The sequence below is a fragment of the Amblyraja radiata genome, chromosome 13, assembly GCF_010909765.2.
Source record: "Amblyraja radiata isolate CabotCenter1 chromosome 13, sAmbRad1.1.pri, whole genome shotgun sequence".
Lineage (NCBI taxonomy): Eukaryota > Metazoa > Chordata > Chondrichthyes > Rajiformes > Rajidae > Amblyraja > Amblyraja radiata.
In genome coordinates this window covers 3,625,929-3,647,250 of record NC_045968.1, presented here as the reverse complement: position 1 = coordinate 3,647,250, position 21,322 = coordinate 3,625,929, and the positions used below count along the sequence as shown (strand labels likewise).

Here is a 21,322-nt window from a genome sequence, read left to right as displayed (position 1 = left end):
GTGGGGCCTGTTTCCACACTGTATCACTATGACTATGTGTTTCGAAAAATCATGAGTTTGTTTCTACGGTTGGATTCAAAGCCAAAATGCTGGGGAAACAAAGTTTGTTCATTAACTCCATGCTGAGTCACTCAAAACAGCAATGTGGCTAAACCTATCCAAACGCACCCGTTCTTTCATCCTTTTGAATCAGTAAATTGTGCTGGGGTAGAATTCAGGTTTATGCATTTACCTGTTTACAGTCTAGTTTATTGTCACGTGTACCGAGCTACGGTGAAAAGCCTTTGTTGTTTGTTATCCAGTTCGCGGAAAGACAATACATGATTGCAATCGAGCCACTTACTGTGTAAAGATATATGATAAGGGAATGACGTTTAGTGCGTCAAAGCCAGCGATGCCCGACCAAGGAAAGTCCGAGGGTCACCATCGAGGTATATAGTAGTATTTCTTTATACATATGCACCTCAAATGTGTGTATATATTTATATATTGTTTTATAGTTGTAACAGCCCATAAGATGTCTGTTACATTCTCAAAAACTATTAAGATATTTTCACCCTGCTCCACCCCCATGTGTAATTGAATCTTATTTACACCTGGGGCAGAATTACATTGGCTGGTCAGAAGTGGACCTGAGGAAATTCCTCAACCCAACCTACTCTACAGAAATAAATCTTTATAATTCCTCACAGAAAATTTGGAGTACTGTGAACAAATGTTGTTCCCATATCTGAAGAAGGATGTGCTAGCCCTGGAGGTATACAAGACTTATTCCAGGAATGAGTGGGTTAGCATATAATGAGTACTGGGACTCTACTTACTGGAGTCTAGAAAGTTGAGGGGGACCTCATTGACATTTACAGAATAATGAAAGGGACAGATAGAGTGGATGTGGAAAGGTTATTTCCACTGGTGGGAGTGTCTAGGAACACAGGTCATCGCATCAGAATTAAAGGGTGCTTTTTTAGAAAGGAGGTGAGGTAGAACTTCTTTACTCAGATGGTGGTGAATCTGTGGAACGCATTGCCACGGAGGGCTGTGGAGACCAATAATCGATAATCCTCTAGTTGTAGGTGCAGTTGTAGTGGGGTCGCCATGTAGTTGAGGTACATGGTGGTCGTAGGTAGTTTTAGTTCATCGCCTTTGTTGACCGGTCATTTTCATTGACTCATTGGGGGAAAAAAACGTGAGCATGAGTTTTCAGAACCAAGGTTAACCGACCGGAAATGTTAAATGTCCGCCGAACTTCACAGCCGTGCATCTCTGGCTTATTAAAAGTTGTCTGGCTTCTTAAAAGTTGTCTCCACTCCTTCACCCCTTTCTCCCCCTTTCCCCCCCAAGCCCCCTCTTTTAAAGGACTTGCCATACAGCGCCAACCTTCCTGTCCATCGCGGTGCGTGTTTGTATCACCTTGGCTTTGCACCGTGTGAATTTCAGACAGCGCTCCCCCCGCTTGCCCTGTCCCCAGCCTTTGCGGTGTGTGTGTGTGTGTGTGTGTGTGTGTGTTGTACTCTGACAGTCGCCGAGATCAGTTCCCGGTTTTCAGGCGACTGCCGGCAACTTGACAGTCGCCAGCAGTCCGCTGAAAAATGTGCCTAAATGGGACAGGCCCATAAGATGCTCTGTTGCTGCCTGCAATTGGTAAATTTCAAAATTTGAAGGAAGTTTTAAAAATCGAATTTTCTCCCAGCAAAAGATGCATGTGGTTTTAACACTTTCTCCTCCAGGTAAATTGGCAGCGGGAATTAAAGGATAGATTTAGAGAAAATAATTAAATTTGACTAGATTACATTTGATGAAAGGAGGGAGCTGCCTCGGTCGGTGCCTGCCAAAAAGAAGATTAGGTTGCCTGGTTCAAATGAATGAACTTCGGGAAGTAAACACTGTTCAACAAATATTGCAAGTTTGGGTGTTAAAGTAATAAAGTAAATGAATCAATACTGCTATTGTAGGGTGCCAGACACAAATATTTTAACTTATTGCAAGCCTTTAAGCTAAAGGGTAATGGTTTTAAGTGTGTACATCTTTGGCTCACAGGCTCTTATTTCACATCTGTTTCAGGTATGTGTAGTTTGTGTTTAAACGTTTGAGTTTTTGTTTGTGAGTGGAATTAGTATCATTGTGCGGATTGCAGAGGGGAGGGGGGTCAGTGCAGGATTGCAAAGTATTTCAGTGTTGAGTTCACAGCTTCAGAGTTCATTGGCAGGTTATAGAACACTCCAAAACTTGCACCCAAGGTCACGTCTTAATGGGCGTCTGAAGTGGTCACCTATCAGGGAATCACTTTACAATAATACAATACAATACAATTCAATTTATTGTCATTTGGACCCCTTGAGGTCCAAACGAAATGCCATTTCTGCAGCCATACATTACAAACAAATAGACCCAAGACACAACATAATTTACATAAACATCCATCACATTGCTGTGATGGAAGGCCAAAACAACTTCTCTCTCCACTGCACTCCCCCCCCCCCCCCGATGTCAGAGTCAAAGTCAAAGCCCCCGGCGGGCGATGGCGATTGTCCCGCGGCCATGAAAGCCACGCCGGGTGATGCAAGGTCGCACACCGGGTCTTGGTGTTAGAGCCCCCGGCGTGCGCTCGCAGCCCGCAGCCATTCCAAGCCGCGCGGGGCGGTGCTGTAAGGCCCCGCTCCAGGTGCTCTTCAACCCCGCAACTCGGGCGGGAGAAGTCGCCACTGCAGAAGCCCTGAAAAGCGGTCTCCCTCCAGGGACCCGTGGGCTCCCGGTGTTACCGTCCGCCAAACCCGCAGTTGCAGCCACCGAATCTCCGGGGGTCGGGTCGCAGCAGCGTCCACCACAGCTCCACCCGCTCTGGACTCGGCCAGCTCTGCGACGGTGAGGTGAGTAGTCGGCACCAGAGCCCCCGGTCTTCCTATTGGAGGCCGCTCCTCGTTGCAGCCCCAACGACAACGGAGACCCGACAAAGAAAAGGTCGGGTCTCCCGTGCAGGGAGAGATTTAAAAGTTACCCCCAACCCCCCCCACACCACCCCCACCCCCCCACACACATACCCCAACAAAATTAACAAAAACTACATAAAAACATAGACATAAAATAATAAAAACGCAGACGGACTGCAGAGGCCGCAGCTGACGAGAGTCGCGCCGCCTACCGGATCGCCGCCGCCTATTTAGATCCTGTGTGCTGTGAAGAGTGGGAAAGAATAGCTGACAGCATAGTTTGATGGTTAGAAACTACTGCGAATACAATTCATCACTGATTGTGTTTCGGTGTTGAACTTCTTGAATGCTATGTTGTATTTTTATTAGTGTGCTGCAAGGACATCTGAATTTCCCCTGAATAAGGGGATTAATAAAGTAAATTCTGATCTAATCTAATCTAATCTAATCTAATCATAGAAACATAGAAAATAGGTGCTGCAGTAGGCCATTCGGCCCTTCGAGCCTGCACCGCCATTCAACATGATCATGACTGATCATCCAACTCAGTATCCTGTACCTGCCTTCTCTCCATACCCCCTGATCCCTTTAGCCACAAGGGCCACATCTAACTCCCTCTTAAATATAGCCAATGAACTGTGGCCTCAACTACCTTCTGTGGCAGAGAGTTCCAGAGATTCACCACTCTCTGTGTGAAAAAGCTATCGAAGATTATACAATGGAAATAAGTGTTCAAGAAGGAACTGCAGATGCTGGAGAATCGAAGGTAGACAAACGTGCTGGAGAAACTCAGCGGGTGCGGCAGCATCTATGGAGCGAAGGAAATAGGCAACGTTTCGGCCCGAAACGTTGCCTATTTCCTTCGCTCCATAGATGCTGCCGCACCCGCTGAGTTTCTCCAGCAAGTTTGTCTACCTACAATGAAAATAAGATGTCATGCCTTTTTAACAGCCTGCCCACCGTTGTATGCAGATGCCGAGAAGTGTCAGAGTTGAACAACTTCTAATCTTGTGTGGGGACTCTATAAGAAGAAGAAGAACAGCCTGCCAGCAGCTAAACCATGTTCACTGACTTAACCGGAACTATCCAAAACTGAACAAAAACATTTTTTTTTCTTATAAGAGAGAAAGAAAATTAAATACAAAATACAAAAGCACTGGTTTAGAAGGAAAATCCAATACTCAAACAGATTTAATGTTTCCCTTCAACCGAAATTAGATCAGGCAAAGCACAGTGCGGAAACAGGCCCTTTGGCCCACCGAGTCCGCACCGACCAGCGACCCCCGCACATTAACACAAGCCTACACACACCAGGGACAATTTACACTTATACCAAGCAAACACACAAAGCCAATTAACCTACAAACCTGTACGTCATTGGAGTGTGGGAGGAAACTGAAGATCTCGGAGAAAACCCACGGGGAGAACGTACAAACTACGCACAGACAGCACCCGCATTCACAGACCACAGTCTGTTCATATTGGTGGAAATGTGTCAGCCTCGATAACAATCAGCACGAGAGCACCTCAAAGCTGCGTGCTCAGCCCCCTGCTGTACTCACTCTATACTCATGACTGCGTAGCCGGTCATAGTGCAAACTCCATCATCAAGTTTGCCGACGACAGCACAATAACCTGGCTCTCAACACCAGCAAAACCAAGGAACTGATTGTGGACTTTGGAAGGGGTAGGATGGGGACCCACAGTCCCGTTTATATCAACCTTCTGTGGCAGAGAGTTCAAGAGATTCACCACTCTCTGTGTGAAAAAGCTATCGAAGATTCTACAATGGTGGAAAGGATCAAGAGCTTCAAATTCCTGGGCGTGCATAATTCCGAAGATCTTTCCTGGTCCGAGAACACTGATGCACATAAAGAAAGCATATCAGCGCCTCTACTTCCTGAGAAGATTACGGAGAGTCGGTATGTCGAGGAGGACTCTCTCGAGCTTCTACAGGTGTACAGTAGAGAGCACGTTGACTGGTTGCATCGTGGCTTGGTTCGGCAACTTGAGCGTCCAGGAGCGGAAAAGGCTGCAAAAAGTAGTAAACACTGCCCAGTCCATCATCGGCTCTGACCTCCCCACCATCGAGGGGATCAACCACAGTCGCTGCCTCAAAAAGGCTGGCAGCATCATCAAAGACCCACACCATCCTGGCCTCACACATCTCTCCGCTGCCATCAGGTAGAAGGTACAGGGGCCTGAAGTCTGCAACATCCAGGTTCAGGAACAGCTTCTTCGCCTCAGCCATCTGACTATTAAACTCAACTCAAACAAAAATCTGAACTTTAATAGCCTATTGCACTTTATATGCTTATTTATGTGTGTATATATATATTCAATGATATATGGACACACTGGTCTGTACTGTATTTATTTATGTCTATAATATTCTGTTGTGCTGAAGCAAAGCAAGAATTTCATTGTCCTATCTGGGACACATGATAATAAACTCTCTTGAATCTTTCATCTTGAATCTTGAACGGTCAGGGTTGAGCCTGGGTCTCCGACGTTGTAAGTACTGTAAAGGGCCTGTCCCACTTTACCCGAGTTACTCACAAATTCTGTCGAGTATCCCCCTTGTTTCAAACTCGGAGAATGTCCGTAGCGAGTCCGTAGGAAGCCGTAGGCAGCTGCGGCTCGCCTGCAGTCCGCCTGTCTTTTCCTTTTTTTTTCCTTCTGTTGTCTTGTTAGATGTATGTTTTAGTTTATTTTTTGTTGTGTATGTGTGGGGAGGTGGGGGAAACTTTTTAAAATCTTTTCCTTCAACGGGGATGCGACATTTTCCTTGTCGTATCTCCGTCTCCGTCTGCACTGAGGCCTAATGTCGTGGAGCTGGCGGCCTCCATACTGGAATCGATCTGATGGCTCCGGTGGCAGAACCTGTGGACTCACCATCGCGGAGCTGGCTGACTTCGGGCGCTGTGGCTGCAACCCGACTTTGGAGGCTTCGGCCGCGGGCCCGGTGGACAGTAACATCAGGAGCTCGCAGGTCCCAGGTTGGTGACCAATTCTCGGGAGCTCCCGCAACAACAGCTTCGTCCGCTGGACTGGAGGGTGGCAGAGTTTGAATCGGCCCGTTCGCGGAGCTTGGATTCGGCCGCGGGACTTACCATCACCCGGCGGGGGGCCCAACATCGAGGGCCTGGATCGCCTCAACGCAGCGGGAGAACAAGCAAGGAAGAGATAAGACTTTTTGCCTTCCATCACAGTGAGGAGGTGCCTGGAGACTCACTGTGATGGATGTTTGTGTTAAACTGTGCTCATTATGTGTTCTGTTGCTTTTTTTTCTGTCATGACTGCAAGGTACGCAATTTGGTTCAAACTATTGTTTGAATGACAATAAAGGAAACTAAACTCATCAGTGGGAAAGTGAAAGCTTAGATGCTAATTGGTCGTAAATATTGCATGTTAGGCTACGATATCATTGAACATAGCATGCTGGACTCTTGTCACCACTAATAGCTATTTATAAACCTTGTTTAAAAATAGCAGTAACTAAATAAACATCGAGGAACGTATGAACATATAAATTAAGAGCATAAACAGGCCACTCAGTCCCACAAATTGCTCTTCCATTCAACAAGATTGTCACAGGTTATTTGATTGTAATTTCAACTCTTTCTGTTTACCCCCAGTTATCTTTCACCACTTGTTCATTAAAGGATTTATCTATCCAAATCTTTTACAATAGTCAAAGATAGTGTTTCCTCCGCCTTCGGAAGTAGAGTCACAAAATTCCGCAGCCGTATGAGAAAAAAAATTAGGAAAAGAACACAAAGTGCTGGAGTAACTGAGAATTCCCCTTTGTAAATCTGCCGTCCTCCAATTGATCTGTGGACACTGGTTAATTCTCTGCAAACTATGTGTTTCTAAATATCTGCACTACTTTGCTTCGTCACCAAAACGAGGTACTGAGGAGATAGGATGCTCAGCTTGTGCCCACCCTATCTGCTTCAGCAAATGATATCCAATTATATATTCGTTTGAATGAATAAATGAATGAATGAATACGTTTATTGTCATTGCACAATACTGAGCAACAAAATTCCATTACATCTCCTCCGGTTAAAAAAATACAAACATGACAACCATTAACACATATTGATTAGTTTAGTTTAGAGATACAGTGTAAAAACAGGCCCTTCAGTCCATCAAGTCCACGCCGAAGCGACAATCCCCGTACACAAGCACTATCCTACACACTAGGAACAATTCGCAATCTTTACCTAAGCCAATTAACCTACAATCCTGTACGTGGGATGAAACCGGAGAAAACCTGCGCAGTCATGGGGAGAACGTACAAACTCCACACAAACAGCACTCGGAGTCAGGATTGAACCCGGGTCTCTAGCGCTGTAACCCTGTCCCGCTTAGGAAACCTGAACGGAAACTTCTGGAGACTTTGTGCCCCACTTTGGTTCCCGGAGGTTGCAGGTGGTTGCTGGAGGTTGCAGGTAGGGAGGCTGACAAAAATCTCCGGGAACTGCACGGAAACCTTGGGTGGGGCGCAAAGTCTCCAGAGGTTTCTTAAGTGTGACAGGGGCATTACACGGCAACAGTTCCCCTTGTTGCACCACTGCATCACCCCAATTCATTTTGGAAAATCTGTAATCCTTTTATTAATAGAACTTCTTTCCTGACTGCCTGTGTAATTGTGACTCTCTTCATCAGTTGCTGCGTTTGGCTACAAAGCTGTTCAATCTATTATGCCCATAACAGGACACCACTGGCAGGATCATGAGGCTTCCCTGCTCTTATAGTCATTAAAAAAGCTATCAGTAAGAATGAAAATTGATCCAGAACAGACTTTACCAAATTAAGAAAAATAAAGCTAAGCTCATTGAAAAGTGCTGATCAGCGAATGTATCAGGGAATGTAATTTGCTGAGACTGATAACGTGGAAAATAAGATGACCATCCTGCCTCCCCCGCACTTTAATTTGGTCAATAGGCAAAACAGTGTAGATGTTTGGAAGTTGATAATTTGCGGAGAATGAATTAGAGCCCACAGATCAATTACTGGAATTGGACAAAGGCAGATTTATACTTTCCAAATCTTTCCTACTATCCAATATTACTTTTCAAACTAATCATCAATTGTATCATCAACTTGTCATCAGTATACTGCAGCCAGTTTAAGCTAAATATGTCTTTATGATGCAGAAACAAGGAACTTCAGTTGCTGTTTTACGAAAAAAAAGAACCAAGTATTGGTGTAACTCAGTGTGTCAGGCAGCATCTCTGGAGGACATGTTAGAAAAAAAGACCTAATCTCTGACTTTTTTTTTTTTTTATATTTTATTTTATTAGAAGTAAGTACAGTCATATGGCACCAAAGTGCCTAATATATATTTTCATAATACATTTTATGTACAACTTCTTTTTTTTTTTTTTGTTACACTGAAAAAAGATTAGAATAAGAAAAAGAAGTTAGATAGTAAAGGATAGAAAGATGTGAAATATATAGTGTGTGAAAAAAGAAAACGAGTAAATGAAAAAAGTTGAGAGAGAGAATAGAGAGAAAAAAAGAAAAAAAAAAAAAAAGAGGAGATCATTATTTATAGTCTTGACCAACCCTCGTCCAGTCCTGAAACAGTTATTTTTTACAATTGTGTTGCACCATATGATTCCAAAAAAACGACGAATGGAGACCAACTCGTTATGAATTGGTCTGATTTATCCATTAGGAGGAATCGCATTTCCTCAAGATGAGCGGTGTCCAACATACTTGCAATCCACATTTTAAGCGTTGGTATTGATGTACCTTTCCAAAATTTAAGAATTAATTTTTTTGCTATTATTAAACCATAGTTAAGGAATAGATTTTGAGATGTGTTCAATTTATTCCCATCTTCCATTACGCCAAATATAATCATTTCAGTATTAGGTTCCATTCTTGTCTTGAATAATTTTGTAAATATTTCAAAAATATCATTCCAGAATCTATAAAGTTTTATGCAGGAGACTAAGGAGTGTGTTATAGTTGCCTTTTGGGCTAGACATTTATCACAAGTGGCGGATATATTTGGATAAAATTTGTTCAATCTTGTTTTTGAGTAATATAATCTATGTACAATTTTAAATTGAATTAAATTATGTCTTACATTAATTGAACATTTGTGAATATATATCAGGTATTTTTCCCATTTAACCTTCGTAATTTTTATCATTAGTTCCCGTTCCCACTCTTCTCTAAGTACCTCTGTCGATGGTAGGTCTATATTTAGAATACTATTATATAAATATGATATTAATTTTTGTGAGTCAGCTTCAATATTCATTGCCTCTTCCAATAAGTCAGGAGTTACTTTTTGATATCCTTGTATATATTTTTCACGAAATCGCAAATCTGAAGATATTTAAAATATTGGTTGTTTTTCAATTTAAATTTTAATTGTAATTGTTGGAATGATAGTAAGTTTCCCATTTCATACATATCCCCGATCCTTCTAATTCCGAGACTTTCCCATTGGTTATATGTCTTATCAATAAGAGATGGTTTAAATAAAGGGTTATTCGCTATTGGCATTAACAGTGATAGATTTCTTAATTTTAAAGATAATTTTATTTGTTTCCAAATTCTTATTGTACCATATATAATTGGGTTCTTCTTATATATTGTGTTATTCAGTTTTTTTGGGGAGAAGAGGATCGTTCCTATATTACTAGGATGGCAATCCTCCTTCTCCATTTTTATCCATTCTGTCTGTTGGGTAGCACTATCCAACCAATAAATCATATTCTTAATATGCACTGCCCAGTAATAATACATAAAATTCGGAAGTGAAAGTCCCCCGACCTCTTTTGGTTTACATAAATGTTTTTTTGTGATTCTATGTGATCTATAGTCCCAAATATAATTAGTAATATTAGAGTCTAATTTTTTAAAAAAGTATTTTGGTATATATACCGGTATAGATTGAAATAGGTATAATAATTGTGGTAGGAAGATCATTTTTATTGCATTTATTCTACCTAATAATGATAAGGGAAGTGTTTTCCAAAATTTAATCAACGTATTAAGTTTATTTAATAAAGGCATGAAATTAGCATTGAATAATGCTTTATATTTTCTAGTAATCTGAATACCCAAATATTTAAATTTTTCTGTTGCGATTTTAAAGGGGAACTTCAGTAAGTGTGTAGGTTCTTGAGGTTTTAATGTCATGATTTCACTTTTATTCCAGTTTATTCTATATCCAGAAAAAGACCCAAATTCCTCTATTAAGTTTAATAAATTTGGTATGCTCGTTTGTGACTTTGTAATATATAAAAGTATATCGTCTGCATATAATGAGATTTTATTCTTTGAGTCTCTGGTATTATAGCCCTGAATATTCGGATGAATTCTTATACTTTCAGCCAGGGGTTCTATCATAAGGGCAAATAGCAGGGGTGATAGTGCACATCCCTGCCTATTACCCCTTGATAGTTGAAATTTTTGAGATAACATGTTATTAGTTAAAATTCTTGCCATCGGTTTATCATATAATAATTTTACCCATCTTATAAAATTCTCTCCCATATTAAATTTTTGTAGTACTTTATATAAGTATTGCCACTCTACCTGATCAAATGCTTTCTCTGCATCCAAAGAAATAATTGATATATCTTCTTCCTCTACTTTATGCGAGTACATTATATTAAACAGACGTCTCAGATTATTAAATGAGTGTCTTTTAGGTATAAACCCCGTTTGATCAGGGTTTATCAATTTACTAATATATTTGCTTAATCTTCTTGATAAAATCTTTGCTTAATCTCTGACTTAAAGTGGAAAAAAACCCCCCTGTGTTTTTAAATATTAACCACATTTTTAGATTGCCCTTTGAGTGGAAATATTCCCTCCATATCCACAAGATCCCTCAGGATCTTACATGTTCTAACTAAGTCCACTCTTACTCTTTGAAACTCAAAATTGCAAGCTTGCCCAAAGTTTCCTAACAAGCCAACTCCGTCAGGTCTACTACACCTCCTTAGAATCGCTTCTGAATCATTAACAACTTCCCTTGAAAAAAGCAGTGAACACATTTGTGCTTCAGATATGATCTCACCAATATCCCAGGCAACTGAACCATAACCACCTAGATTTTGTATTTAATTTCCTTCCCGTAAAATGTATTGCCCTGGTAATGTTCCTAGTTACTCACTCTACCCTGCATTCCCTGCCACTGTACTTGAGCATCAAGATCCCTCTAGTCTCAGAGCACTGGAATCTTTCTCCATTAGGTCAAGAGTTTATTTTCCCTTACCCGAATGGATAATTGAACATTTTCCAACACGGAAATCCGTTGTCAGATCCTTGGCTGCACACCTAACCTGTCTATAACACAATGCTCTCCGTAAATGTATTTTTATATAGCTCTGGTAATGATGAGAAATGCAAGTGGATGTGTAAATTAAATATTCTGATATTTAAATGAGCATCAAAGTGCTTGTAATAAGGTCACCTACAGTCCATTAGTGAGAAGATTGCAGGTAAACTGCTGGCCTGTGTCCAGAAACGTTCACACAAAATGCTGGAGTAGCTCAACGGGTCAGGCAGCATCCGGGTGTTTGTATAGCCTCCGAAATGTCGGGTGAATTTTCTGCACAGTTCCTGTATTGTGTATATTCATTACTTGAATAAAGTCTATTTTTGAATTACATTTATTTTAAAAGGTTCTCCCAGGACGAGGCTATCCCATTGCACTTTGGGTGTGCTGACACCTGCGATGTCCCCAAATGCAGGATACTCGTCTGCAACATTGGTGGTAGTGGGGGACTGTGTTCGCGCTCGCTCTCCCCTGATCTTCAAGCTAGAAACAGAATAAAACACTTTTATGGGACCAGTCAAATAAAAACTCTGGAGAAAAGGAATAGTTGACGTTTTGAGTCGAGACCCTTCCTTGGTTCAGTATTTTGCCTGTACCATCCGGCTAATTGCTGGCACAGTAGTGAGGACGATCCACCTACTGCCTCTCAGAGCCAGGGATCCATGTTCGATCTGGGGTGATATCTGTGTACAGTTTGCATTTTCTCCCTGTGACCGTGTAACTTCTACGGGTGCACAGTAGAGAGCATGCTGACAGGTTGCATCGTGGCTTGGTTCGGCAACTTGAGCGCCCTGGAGAGGAAAAGATTACACAAAGTAGTAAACACTGCCCAGTCCATCATCGGCTCTGACCTTCCTTCCATCGAGGGGATTTATCGCAGTCGCTGCTTCAAAAAGGCTGGCAGTATCATCAAGGACCCACACCATCCTGGCCACACACTCATCTCCCTGCTACCTTCAGGTAGAAGGTACAGGAGCTTGAAGACTGTAACGACCAGGTTCAGGAATAGCTACTTCCCCTCAGCCATCAGGCTGTTAAACTTGGCTTGGACAAAACTCTGATTATTAATAGCCCATTATCTGTTATTTGCACTTCATCAGTTTATTTATTCATGTGTGTATTTACGTATATAATGGTATATGGACACACTGATCTGTTTTGTAGTCAATGCCTACTATGTCTGTTGTGCTGAAGCAAAGCAAGAATTTCATTATCCTATCAGGGACACATGACAATAACTCTTGACTTGACTTGGTTTAACTGCCACATCTCAACGATGTGAGGGTTTGTAGGTTGGTTATCCTCTGTAAGAATAGCGCCTAAAGTGCAGGGAGTGGATGCGTACGTAAGTGGTCTAACATAGAACTAGTATGATCCATGGTCTGCATGGACTCGGTGGGCTGGAAGATGTTTCCATGCCGTATCTCTCAAACTTAAAACGAAAACTAACGATTGTGCAGAATCGTGAGATCAGCAATTACGCGAATTGAATAAACAAGAATTTATGATCAAAACTCTGGGCTTCAGTAACCGTGCAGAAGATTTAAATGTGACTTGAAGCCAGAGGAATTTAATTAAGATAGAGAAGTGTTGGGTTGCTCCTTCAGATCCTCCGTGTAAAACCATCAAAGTCTGCTTCCATGGATCACAATGTCTCCCGTCACTAAACCTGCTACATTCGATCCCTTGTACCAGTTACTGTCTTCTGTACTCTCACAAAGAACCTTTGACCAGAGGACATAGGTTTAAGGTTTAAGGTGAAGGGAAAAAGATTTAATAGGAATCCGAGGGGTTAACTTTTCCTCACAACAGGTGGTGGGTGTATGCAACAAGCTGCCAGAGGAGGTAGTTGAGGCTGGGAGTATCCCAACATTTAAGAAACACTTAGACAGGCACATGGATAGGACAGGTTTGGAGGGACAGGCTGGCAGGTGGGACTAGTGTAGCTGGGACGTGTTGGCCGGTGTGGGCAAGTTGGGCCGAAGGGCCTGTTCCACACTGTCTGTCTCGAAAACAAGACCAGAAAAACGATTTGATCCCCATCATGCGATGGGAATATTTAAAATTGTGTTTATGCTCTGTTGTTGTTGTGTGAGGTGTGGTGTTGCTAGGGAATTGAAATATAATCTTCCTTTTGACATTCATTTGTGTGCTTATTACTCCAAGGGCATGATCTACAGTTTAACACTGTCTGTCTTGCAGCTTGCAAAGTATATTAGTCCTTGTGTTAGAAAGGAATAACCTGAATTTAAAATGTGTATTCAAATTGTTAATAAAAAAAACATATTTTTAATTTTAAAATGCTAATTTCAGGATGTCCTTCTCAATCCTGGGGTTTCCAAAATCAATGGGGAGTTATAGGCAGAAGGCAGGAGAACGGGGTTAGGAGGGAAAGATAGATCAGCCATGATTGAATGGCGGAGTAGCCTTGATGGGCTGAATGGCCTAATTCTGCTCCAATCGCTTATGAATTTATGGCTGCGATGAGCGAGAGGAGAATCGGACTATCCCGTAGCGAATGGCTAGGACATACCTATCATTTTGCATTTAGTGGTGAAGGTACGGTGCTCAGAACCGATCTCGAGGAAATCCTCCCACAAAGACTGTGGCCTGGATTTCCTGCCACTAATTACCAGCTATTAGGGGGTCTGTGCATTTCAGTGGTGGTGATTTCATCGTTGGAGCAGTCCCGAACATTTTGAAGAGCGTGCAATGAAAGCCTCCATTGTCAACTTACTTCTCAAGTGTGAATTACCGACAGAAATGTCTGCCCCTCTCTGCATCTCCGTACATTGGCCATCAAGTTTCCACTGAAAACATTCAGAACCTCAAAGCAAGAAACCTGCTGTTGCTGGAATCACTAAAGAAAGTCTGCAAATGATGGTAATATTAAGGGATCAGATAACATCTGTGCAGAAGGAACACGTCAATCTCTCAGGTCAATGAACAGCATCATTATCCTACATATTCCTGGTCATTCATTTTATGACGTTGGTTGGAATGCCCTTTGCATCTTTGTTACTTTCTGGATCAGCAGAACGTTCAAATGTAGTCGTAGTGATGCTTCACGTGTGTTTTTTTTTTTTTTTTGTTTATTTTATTAGAAGTTAATACAATACAAAACAATACAGTGGCACCTAATTTTAGGTGCCAACTATGTCATACCGTAATCCATTCCATGTACAACCTCTGGTTTTATGTTATGAGAAGGAAGTAAGCAAGACAAGAAAAAGAAAACAATAGAAAGGGGAAAGAGTGGAAAAATAGATGGTAGAAAGTAGAAAAATGTGAAGTGTGGATATAAAAAAAAAAAATAAAAAAATAAAAATAAAAAAGGAAAGGTGGAAAGTAGAAATAGAAGAGAAGGCCCCTTAAAAGAGAATTTTTCAAATCTATATTCGGAGATGTAGATCTATCCACGTCATGAACTGAAATCAGCAATCCTTATGGTACCGCTGCATCACATGATTCCAAAAAGTCGATGAAAGGAGACCAACTCCTTAAGAATTGGTCATATTTATCTATTAGTCGGAGTCTAATTTCTTCAAGGCGTGCTATGTCCATCATATTCCTAATCCACATTTTAACAGTTGGTATGGCTGTATTTTTCCAAAATTTAAGTATCAATTTCTTTCCAATTATTAACCCATAATTAAAAAAAACATTTTGGTCTTTATTTAAATTGGTATCTTCTCCTATTATTCCAAATATAATCCATTCCATTTTGGGTTCACATGTGTTGTCCTTCAAATTGGATTTCTCTGTGTCCTTTCATGGACTGAATATAGATCATACAACATTACAGCTTAGGATCATGTCCTTAGGACCACAATGTTTGTGCTGAACTTGGTGCCAAGTTAAACCGATCTCATTTGACTGTACATGATCCATATCCCTCTATTCATAAGGTCATAAGGAATAAGAGTCGAATTAGGCCATTCGGCCCATCAATTCTACTCCACCATTCAATCATGGCAGATCTATCTCTCCTTCCTAACCCTTTCTCCTGCCTTCTCCCCATTGCCTCTGACACCTGTACTCATCAAGAATCTATCTAGCTCAGCTTTAAAAATATCTACTGACTTGGCCTCCACAGCCTACTGTGGCAGATAATTCCACAGATTCACCACCCTCTGACTAAAGACATTTCTCCTCGTCTCCTTCCTGAAAGAACATCCTTTAATTCTGAAGGTCTGACTTCTAGTTCTCGACTCTTCCACTGATGGAAACATCCTCTCCACATCCAACTCCAATCTCCATTCCTTGCACAAGTGTATCTAAAAGCCTCTTAAACACCACTATTGTATCAGCTTCCACCACCACTCCTGGCAAGCCATTCCAGGTCCCACCATTCTCTGTGTAAAAAAAAATATTGCCCCACACATTTCCATTAAACTTTCCCCCTCTAACTTTATAGCTTTGCCCGCTAGCATTGGACATATCGGTCCTGGAGATTCTGAATACCTATCCTATCTATGCCTCATAATATTTATGTACTTCTAACAAGTGCCATTCAACCCGAGGGCTTCTCCCTTCACTGGATGGACCATACAGCATCTTCGGGCCAGGTTAGATGTGGTGGGGTGTGTTTTCTAATCAATACCTCATGGTGCACAGACGTGGCGGTTCTGGCAAGCTCATTAAAACTGTTCGATGCTGGTCTGCGAACACTGATGGCATCCTGCGCGACTGCTTTGAGTCAGTGGACTGGTCCATATTCAGGGATTCTGCAGCAAAACGTGAATGATGAAGCCGCTACTGTGACAGACTTCATCAACAAGTGCATGATGACTGCGTGCAGAAGAAGACAATCTGAGTGTTCCTCAAACAGAACCCATGATGGACTGTGATGTACAAGGCCAGGTCCTTTCCATGTAAGTCAAACGATCCTGAGGGGTACAAGAAAGCTTGCTTAGATCTTTGCAAAGCCAGCAAGAATGCCAAGAGATAATACTGGGACAAGCCTCAGCCTCAGCCCCAGCATAATCATTGGGACATCCACAGACTGTGGCAAAGTCTGAATGCTATACTGGCTGCAAAGCAGTCAGACAACATTGCTGGTGATAGTGCGGCCCTACCTATTATATAACCATACAACAATTACAGCACGGAAACAGGCCATCTCGCCCCTTCTAGTCCGTGCCCAACACTTACTCTCACCTAGTCCCATCTACCTGCACTCAGACCATAACCCTCCATTCCTTTCCTGTCCATATACCAATCCAATTTATTTTATTTATTTATTTTTAAAAATATTTTTATTAGAAGCAAACACATATTATAAACATTTCATGTATATCAGTCGTACATTATTAATATTATCAATTGTGGATTGGTTCTGCTAGTTTTTTTTAAAAGATAGGATGTAAGAGAGAAAGGAAAAAAAAACACAAATGTCAAGATAAAAAAAAGAATGGAATGATTTACTAATAATACATCTTTGGAGATAGGTTCGTGGATTATAAAGTATAACTTTTCATCTAATCCTGAGCTCAAGCTTCGGTTAGGTTCCCATGCTGGACCGATCTACCCCTTCAAATAGTCAATGAATGGAGACCATATTCTAACAAAAAGTTCGTGTTTGTCCATTATGACAAATCTGATTCTTTCCAGGCTATCCAATTTATTTTTAAATGATAAAATCGAACCTGCCTCCACCACTTCCACTGGAAGCTCATTCCACACAACTACCACTCTCCGAGTTATTATTAACTTAATGCATTCTATGCTTGCTTGGACCATAAAGGCAATGGTGTGATGACATCCAACTCAAGTGTGCCTCTTCCCAGGGTCATTGTTGCAGAAGTTAGATTGGCATTCTGGAGAGTGAACGCACAGAGAGTAACTGGCCCGGGTGGAGTCCGTGGCCACCGTGTCCTTAGGAACTGTGCGGACCAGCGAGCGGGAGTGTTCACGGGCATCTTTAATCTCTTCCTACTCCATTCTGAGGAACCCACCTGCTTCAAGAAGACTACCATCATCCCGGTGCCAAAGAAAAGCAAGGTCTCACACCTTAACGACCACCATCCAGCACCTCCACTGACTCCTCTGTCAAGCTTCTCAAGTTTGCGGACGACACAACCCTGATTGGACTGATCCAGGATGGGGATGAATCTGCCTACAGACAGGAAGTGTCACAGCTGCCGTCCTGGTGACATCGCAACAACCTGGAGCTCAATGCTCTTAAGACAGTGGAATTGATTGTAGACTTTAGGAGAGCTCCCCCTCCCCTGACCCCACTCACCATCAACAACACCACAGTCACATCTGTGAAGTCTTTTAAATTCCTGGGATCTATCATCTCCAAGGACCTTAAGTGGGGGGCTACCATAAGTGACTCCACAGTCAAAAAGGCACAACAGAGGATGTACTTCCTGCAGCAGCTGAGGAAGCACAATCTGCCACAGGCAATGATGGTCCAATTCTATACGGCCATCGTAGAGTCTGTCCACACCTTCTCCATCATGGTCTGGTTTGGCTCAGCCACCAAGCACGACACCCGGAGGCTGCAGCGAATCTTCCAATCAGCAGAGAAGGTTATTGTCTGCAACCTTACCATCATTGACGAACTGTACACTGCAAGGGCCAGGAAGCGAGCGGGTAAGATCATCTCTGACCCCTCTCACCCTGGCCACAAACTCTTTGAATCACTTCCCTCTGGAAGGCGACTCCGGACTGTCAAAGCTGCCACAGTCAGACATAAAAACAGCTTTTTTTCCACGAGTAGTAGCTCTACTCAACAGCCAAAAATCTGTAGCCTCCATTTGCTCTGGTATTTTATTTACTTCACATGTTTAATCAATAATGTTTTATTATTAATGTTTAATGTTTTATGTATCATTCTTCACTTTCACTGTATGTCATGTTGTCACTTGGGGGCGGAGCACCAAGGCAAATTCCTTGTATGTGAATACTTGGCCAATAAACATTCATTCATTCATTCATTCAGTGGCCTTGACATCCAACATCGTGAAGTGTCTTGAGATGCCGGTTATGGAACGCATTAAATCCAGTCTACCAAGCAACCTTGACCCACTGCAGTTTGCCTACCACCACGTCTGGTGACATCTCCCTAATGATCCACAACCACCCGAACTTTGAGGGAGTGGAAAATGTTCATGCTGTTGAGGTCAACTGGTTTCTTAATGGGAGGCGGTTGTGACTGTGATGTGGTCATAGCCTCAGTCACGGTAAACCAGCAATCTCCGAGATGCCACCTGCTCCTTACTGTAATGGAACTATGACTTATTCACAGAATGTCTGGATTCTGTCTGGATTCAAGGGTACCAGCGTCAGGAGAGGTTGGACAAACGTCGTTTGTTTTCTCTTGAGTATCGGAGGTTGCGGAGAGACCTAATAAGAAGTATATAAAATTATGAGTGGCGTCGATAGGGTAGATATCAGAAGATTTTTAACAGGGCAAAAATTCTCAAGACTAGAGGGGATATCTTTAAGGTGAAAGGAGCAAAGTGTGAAGGGGATGTGCAGGTGAGGTTTTTTTTGACACAGATGGTGGAGGGGACAGGAACACTCTGCAAGGTGTGGTGGTGGAAGCATATGATAGTGTTGGTGAAGAGGTTTTAGATAGGCACATGAAAATGAGGGGAATGGAGGGATGTGGACTATGTGCAGGCAGGTGAGATTGGTTTATCTTGCTATCGTGTTCAGTACAGACATTGAAGGCCAAAGGGCCTGAACTGTTCTATGTAGAGCTGCACAATGTACTCCTGCTTAGACTATGAGTGTGTAATAAAAGTCCTAGGCTGCCCCCACTAACTCCAACGCCAGCTCAGAACCCACAGACCAATACAGGCCTCACACCATCATTTACAGATGAACAATCTGCAGGGGTGGGAGATTGCAACCTTCACGTGGTCTGCCATGTTTCGACTAATGCAATCAACTCGACGTGCACAAGCGGAAGATCAAACAGAACAAGTTGTCCAACAACTTTAGGCTGTGCACGCCACACGAAAGAAGAAGAACAATCTGCACACAATTGTTTGACACAATGATCTTCTAAATGCATGGGATCTCGATGTATCTGCTCTCCGTGGTTCTAATAGGACAGTAAATTGGTGTTTGGTGTCGGGGACATGGTGGAAAGCTGCTGTCCTTTGGGATGTATCTTTCTGCACAGTGCTGGCTGCAGAAAATGTCTGGCACTTCTCTCTCTAAAGATCAATGGCCCTGTGCACTTCCAGAACGTGTTGGAAATCAGAAACTCTCCCATCGATCCACAACCACCTGAACGTTGAGGGAGTGGAAAATGTTCCCGCTGATGAAGTCAAGTGTTTTTTTTAATGGGAGGGGTTGTAACTGTGACGCTGTTACAGTAAACCAACAATCTTCGAGATGCCACCTGTTCCTCACGGTAATGGAAATATGACCTCATGCCTGCAGAAATAGCGTCTGGCTGCATCACTAGTGCTCGGGCTAGAAGCAAAGTTTAAAACATTGCAGAGATCTCTTGCAGCCACTTGGAATTATCCTTTGGCATGGAAGTTTAGCGTCAATGTGGCTTTGACCTGGTGGTGAGAGCAATCCAGGCATGAGAGCATAGTTGAGTGTTTTCCCACAGCCTTTCGCATACCATTGCGATGACTGCCTTAGAAAACCTTAGACCTCTTGGTCTGTAGAATAGGTTGTTCATCAAAGTGCGGTGTGTTGCCTCGGAAGGTCCTCTTGGAATAGTCTCATCACAGCTGGACATTCCCAAGATCCCCAACCCATCCAAGCATTGCTCTACCAACAATTCCAATGCTCGAATTGGTGCCAACCGTGTCACCAAATGAGTATCTGGAAATAGCACGTTCGACTAGCCTGAGTGTGCATCATGACGTTTGGAAGGTGTTTAAGCAGGCGGTAGTCACTCTGATATTGGAAGAGTGTACACTTAAATATATACATATGCAAGTTGTAATCCCAGTGGTACTTCTTCTTCTTGGGTATGGCGTGCACAGCCTAAAGTTGTAGGACAACTTGTTCTATTTGATCTTATTTGATTGTGCACGTCGGGTTGATTGCATTCATCGAAACAGGGCGGACCACGTGAAGGGTGCAATCTCCCACCCACCCAGTGGTACTGATACTGGGGGAGTGGTGGGTCGGTGGTTGATGCCAGGAAATATTGCACCATGGTAAAGTCTAATTTTCTCGTTGTGTGCAGTTTCACCCAGGAATGGCCACTGGCATTCTCCGCCCTTGGTTAAATTGCCTCAAGTAGCAATCTACCCATGAAAAATGGATACAAATGGATCTGATTTCTAAGCAGTACGGTGGCGGGGGGAGCACGGTGGCGCACGGACCGTAGCGGTGGCCCAGCGGTAGAGTAAAGTTTGTAGGTTGCAATCATAGAAACATAGGTGCAGGAGGAGGCCATTCGGCCCTTCGAGCCAGCACCGCCATTCATTGTGATCATGGCTGATCGTCCCCTATCAATAACCCGTGCCTGCCTTCTCCCCATATCCCTTGACTCCACTAGCCCCTAGAGCTCTATCTAACTCTCTTAAATCCATCCAGTGACTTGGCCTCCACTGCCCTCTGTGGCAGGGAATTCCACAACTCACAACTCTGGGTGAAAAAGTTTTTTCTCACCTCAGTCTTAAATGACCTCCCCTTTATTCTAAGACTGTGGCCCCTGGTTCTGGATTTGCCCAACATTGGGAACATTTTTCCTGCATCTAGCTTGACCAGTCCTTTTATAATTTTATATGTTTCTATAAGATCCCCCTCATCATTCTAAACTCCAGTGAATACAAGCCCAGTCTTATCAATCTTTCCTCATATGACAGTCCCGCCATCCCAGGGATCAATCTCGTGAACGTATGCTGCACTGCCTCAATCACAAGGATGTCCTTCCTCAAATTAGGAGACCAAAACTGTACACAATACTCCAGATGTGGTCTCACCAGAGCCCTATACAACTGCAGATGAACCTCTTTAGTCCTATACTGAAATCCTCTTGTTATAAATCAGATGCTCCAATTTATGATTGTAAGTAAATAAGCAAGAAACTCGCAACTAACCCGCATTGATCGACATAAAAAGCTGGAGTAAACCAACGGGTCAAGAAACA

General features: G+C 42.6%; 1 protein-coding gene and 1 pseudogene across 5 annotated transcripts in view; both read left to right on the top strand.

The window, feature by feature from the left end:
- spsb4 (splA/ryanodine receptor domain and SOCS box containing 4) overlaps positions 1-21,322 on the top strand; it is a 191,457-nt gene that overhangs the window by 154,114 nt on the left and 16,021 nt on the right. The window lies entirely within an intron of this gene.
- LOC116980220 lies at positions 11,575-11,714 on the top strand (annotated as a pseudogene).